Source organism: Megascapheus bottae, unplaced genomic scaffold (assembly GCF_031878675.1).
Source record: "Megascapheus bottae isolate mThoBot1 unplaced genomic scaffold, mThoBot2.hap1 HAP1_SCAFFOLD_85, whole genome shotgun sequence".
In the NCBI taxonomy this organism is placed as follows: Eukaryota; Metazoa; Chordata; class Mammalia; order Rodentia; family Geomyidae; genus Megascapheus; species Megascapheus bottae.
The window spans coordinates 140001-145796 of NW_028327789.1; positions in this window are offsets into that span (position 1 = coordinate 140001).

The following is a 5796-nucleotide window of genomic DNA, read 5'->3' on the forward strand; positions in this document are numbered from 1 at the left end:
GGAGATGCGTATTGACTTAATTTTTTTTTTGGGTTGGTGAGTGGGGATGGTCTTGTGACTTGCACGCGCACCAAAAACAATCATGGTGGGGCCGGGAATGTGGTTTCATGGGACAGTGCCTGCCTAGCCTACCTGAAACACTCAGTCAGTGTTAGGAAAAACTGGGGGAGAAAGAAGGAAACAGGCTGGACTCGGATGATATTCCGCTGTTTACTGGGATAGATAGAGCAGCAGCAGCGGGGGACACAGCCTTCCCGCAGGCTTGGAGACTGTGTGGAACAGGGTTCAGGAGTGGGGTTTGTGAGGCCTGAGCAAGGAGGCAGGCAGGGGTGAATGAAAAAGTTGAAGAAATCCCTCCCCAACCCAAAACAAAACCAAGAAAACGTCCACAAGGGAAGGTCGGGCGGGGTGTTGGGTGGGCTTTCTGTCTGGGCCCCCATGGTGGCATGTTTACAGGCGGGCAAGCTCGGGTACATTGGCTGTGCTGGAGTCAGACAGTCTGCTGCTGCTGCTGCTGCTGCTGCTGCTGCTGCTGCTGCAAGGTTTCCCTGGTACCACCTCCATAGGGGCGGGGGGGGGGGGGATCCAGAAGTGTGGTGCTCTGGCTCAAGTGGCAGAGCTCTAGCCTTGAGAAAGAAGCCCAAAGACAGTGCTCAGGCCCTGAGTACAAGCCCCAGGACTGGCCAAAAAAAAAAAAAAAGACAGAGAAAGGAGAGAAACCCGACCTCCTTTTCCTCCCTCCCCTTATCCAAGTTTCCTAAGAAAACTGGTTTTCTTCTTTCTCCACCAAGTCACCAGATGTAAGTAAAATACAGAAATTTAGATGCTCAATAACTCTCTGGTTCAAAGTACAGAAAAGGAAAAGGGGGGAGGGAGGGAGAGAGAGGGAGAAAGGGAGAGAGAGAGACAGAGACAGAGACAGAGACAGAGAGACACACACATACAGAGGGCCCCAAAGGGGAAACATGAAAAACACAGTATCAGGTCATTTTTAGGCTGAGGCCTACCCTCCAACCAGGCCTCTGAGACTGCCTCCTTCCTGGTGGGATTGCCTTCACTGGAGCCCTGCATTTGGAAGGTGTGCGCCCGGGCTGTCTTGTCTGTGAATGCCTAGCGGTACTTTCCCGTGCCTCCCGAACTGAAACTCAGGGCCTGGGCTTTCTCCAGGCCAGAGCTCTACCACGTCGTCAACCACAGCAGCAACAGCTGCAGCATTCGTTTCTGACTTCACTGAGGAATGGAAGCCGGGTCTTCCCGTGTGGTAAGCAAGCCCTCTCCCACTAGGCCAAACTCCCGTTCTCATCGATCCTACTTCCTTGAAACGATTTTCCTGAAGGTAGCGGTCGTGGAATTCCGGGCCTGCTAGCTGTTTGTCTTGTTGTTTGTTTGGTTCTCTGTAGTATTTTGATTTTTTTTTTTTTTATTTCCCTTTGGTGGTTTCTCTTCCCCAGGCCCCACCCCCACCCGCAGGGTGAAGCCTAACAGGAATGTCAGGCCGTTGCCATGACAACATTTACAAGACAAAGCACAGTCCGCAGTCCGAGCTTCGTTTCTGGGGAGGAGCTGACTAGCTGAGTGGCTTGCCTTCACCCCACCCCCACCCCCACACATCCGGCCTCTTCCCCCGTAGACACACACTGCACACACGCACACGCACGGGGAAATGGCTCACACTTCACTCTGTCTTGGCAAACACAGCCTCTCGTGTGCTTGGCCTGATCCTTGGGCAGGAAAAGGCAGCTTTGGGAGTATTTTTTTTCTGCTGCCGGCCACTTCCCTGCTTCCCTGGGCCATCGACGGACTGGCTGGCTTGTTTCCTGCTAGCTGACTGGTCAGACTGCTACCACTCGGCCCCTGCTGGTGGCGGAGTGAGTGCCGCCCCAGTCCACCGGGGACCCCCCTGGAGACAGACAGAATTGGGGGAGGGCGTGGGCATGTCTTGGCAGGACTGGGCTCTGCCCTGTACCCTTTGGTGAGACCGGGTGTGTGAGTACGAAATGCCCCGTATGGCTGACCCCCACTTGGCTGACCTCCCTGTGGAGAGAGGAGAGAGGGGAGGAAGTCAGGAGTCTGGTCTCCTCTTCATTTTCCCAAGCTCAGGCCAAGCCATAGAAAAGCAGAAATGCTGTACACATCCCAGGGCATCACAGTACATGGAAACTGATTTCTTCCATCTAGCTGGAAATGCACATTCTCTATCCTTTCTTTTTTTTTTTTTTACTTTTTTTGGTGCTTGTTGTGGGGCTTGAACTCAGGGCCTAAGCACTGTCCTTGCACTTCTCTCAAGGCTAGAGCTCTACCCTTGAGCCTCAGCACCACTTCCAGCTTTTTTTGTTTCTATGTATGTGGTGCTGAGGAATCGAACTCGGGTCTTCGTGCATGCTAGGCAAGCACTCTACCACTAGGCCAAACTGCCAGCCCCCGCTCTATGTTTTTTAACATCAAATATTTTTGACATTGATATTTGGGAGAGTGAAACTAAGGCAGAAGCAATGAATGAGCACTTACAGAATGTAATTCCATGTTAAATTGAAATTCCTAGTACAAGAAAGAGAACATAGACATTTGGGTTTCCATGTAAAGATTTGATGATGATGATCTTGATCAAGGGTGCAGCTGTTCTTTCACCTACCTGAGGCAGGATAGGTATGTGCAGAGTGGTATGAACATACATCCTAACTCGGTATAGCAGTAAAGATTCCACTTATGGGAATAAATAAAGCTAACCGTGGCTTTGGCAGTAACATGGTAATCTCTTGAGTTTCCTAGAGAATTTTTCCCACTCTTTCCTATGTCATGCTCTTCTCAATGGAAAGAATGGCAGTTGGTGACTGTGGTTCACTCTTATAATTTTAGCTACTCTGGAGGCTGACATCTGGAAGATAGAGGTTCAAAGACAAAAGTGGGCTTTTAGAAAAGTCTTTAAAAATCCATTATCAACTAATGAGCAAAATAGCTGGGCAGGAGGTGTGGTTTGAGTGGTAGAGTGCCAGCTGTGAACCAAGCATGAGAGTATGAGTTCAAGCCCCAGGTCTGGCAATAATTTTTTTGAGGGGGTCCAATCCTGGGACTTAACTCAGGACCTGAGCATTGTCCCTGAGCTCCTTTTGGATCAAGGATAGCACTCTACCACTTGAGCCACAGTGCCACTTCTGGCTTTAACTAAAATAAAATTAATCATTCAGATACCAGAAGTGGAGCTGGATCAAAATGGCTTGCAATGAACTTTGGAAAGTAGCCCTGTGTCAGCATCAAGGCCCTGAGTTCAAACCACACAACCCACCAGAAATGAAAGAAAGAAAGAAAGAAAGAAAGAAAGAAAGAAAGAAAGAAAGAAAGAAAGAAAGAAAGAAAAAATAATGCGCTCAGACCTCCAACTTTGCAGGCCAGGCTGGATTTGAACTCTGATCCTCTGCATCTCTGCATCTGTTCAGCTAGGGCAGGAAAGGGCCCCTGATACATTTATCTCAAATGAATCATTTAGGTGCCAGAAATGGAACTGTGGCTCAAACTGGTTTTCTCTGGACTTCTGGAATGTAGCCCAGGGTCTGTGCCAAGGCCCTGAGTTCAAGCCCACAACAGGCAGAAATACCAAATAAAAGGGGCATGGACTGTGCTGCCTGGCCTGCATTTGAACTTCAGTTCTCTCAATCTTATTGTCCTGAATAACTAGAGCAGAAAAAGGGCCCTTGTCACTTTCATCAAATATATACATGTGTAATTTTATTTCATATAATATATAATATATGTAGGTTATTTTTTCAGTGGCAACTGAGTCTTGAACTCAGCACCTAAGTCTGAACTCTTGGGCTGGAGAACATGGAGCTGTGGACATACTTGCAGCTTTCCTATCATAAACTAGAGATCAGTGTTTCCTGGCCTAGCGGCCTATGGCTGAAGCCTGTCATCCTACCTACTCAGGAAGCTGGGATCTGAGGGTCTTGGTTCAAAACCAAGGAAGGCAGACAAGAAACTGTGACATTTTTAATTCCAAATAATCATGCACAGACCCGAAGTGGATATGCCTTCACGTGGTTAGTGCTGGACTTCTACCAAAAGCCCAGGGTCGGTGCACAGGCTCTGAGGTCAATCCCAACAACAGGTAGAAAAGTAAACAAACTAAAACAAAAACGGATACAGGGCCAGGAGTGTAGCCTAGTGGTAGATTGCTCAACTAGCATGCACAAGGCCCTGGGTTTGATTCCTTGGAACCACATACACAGAAAAACCAGAAGTGTGCTGTGGCTCAAGTACTTGCCTTGAGAAAGCACAAGTTCAGTGCCCATGCCCTCATCTCAAGCATCAGGACTGGCAAAAAATAAAAAGGGACACAGACATAGAACTTTGCCTCCTGGATTTGAATCTTTGAATCATGATCCTCTGGATCTCAGCAGCCATAAGTAGCTAGGGCAGCTAGTCAGGTCCCCTGACACTTTGATCTTTAATTAATTATTCAGACACTGGAAGTGGAGGCCTGGCTGTAATTGGAAAACAGTCCCGGGTCAGTGCTCTGACCATGAGCTCAAGACCCACAACCAGCAAAGAAACAAGTAAAAGAGGCAGGGATCTTGTACTTTGCAGGCTGGGCTGGATTTCAGCCATGATCCTCTAGATCTCAATGTCCTAGGTATCCAGGAAGACAGGCCAGAGTGGGAGGAACATGGCTTCCACTCCTGCTTTGTATTTTATTATGTACAAGTGGTGGAAACTCCCAAGTGTGCATGACCCAAGGCAGCTTTCATCCAGAGCACTGGCCTTTCTCTCCATTTATGTACCTGCACTTACATAATTAATGTTCTGAAATGTTTGGGGTTTTCTCATGTAGATGGTATGTTTTGGTTTTGGTTTTCGTGTGTGTGTGTGTGTGTGTGTGTGTGTGTGTGTGCGTGTGTGTGCACGTGTGTGCGCGTGTGCCATTATCCATGAAATCAGAACCTAAGAACTGATTCTGAGTTCCTGGACCTAGGTATATGGGTCCCTTTTCCTATTGTTAAGTGGAGATCACAGTGCTGCAGTCTAGGCATCTGTGGCTGAGGTCTGTCATCCTGTTTACTCAGGAGGCTGAGATCTGAGGATTGGCATTCAAAACCAGGCCTGGCAGAAAAGCCTCACTGATCATTTTACCTCAAATCAACCAGGCAGAAATGGGAAGTGGAGCCTCCACAAGGTGAGAGCAGGATCCTCTGGATATCAGTATCCTCAGTAGCTAGGATTCTTTGTGTGGGGGGCGGGGCACTGTCCTTGAGTATTCTGAAGGCAACTGCTCTAGCACTTGCTCCATAGCACCACTTCTGTCTTTTTCTGTGTATGCTGTACCAAATAATTCAGCCCAGGGCTTGGTGCATTCTTGGCGAGCACTCTACCACTAGACTAAACACCTGCAACTTTTTATTTTTACATTGTGTACAAGTGTTGGAATTTCCCAAGTATGAATGACCCAAGGCCCAAAGTTCAGCAATAAATGCTGCTCTGTTCTTTATATATCTTCGTATTTAGATGTTTTTATATATGTGAATTTATATTTATACTATGTATGAAAGGAAGTATTTTGGGTTTCCCTTATGGACAACAGATACATATATATATATAAAAGAGAGAGAGAGAGAGAGAGAGAGAGAGAGAGAGAGAGAGAGAGAGAGAGAGAGAGAGAGAGGGAGGGAGAGAGAGAGAGTTTCTTTTTTTTTTTTTTGGTGAAACCTGAGCCTTGAACTCAGGACCTAGGTGCTTTGCCTAGTATTGGACTCAAGGAATGGGACATGAAATAATTCTATTGAAAGGAATTTCCTAGCTTGGTGC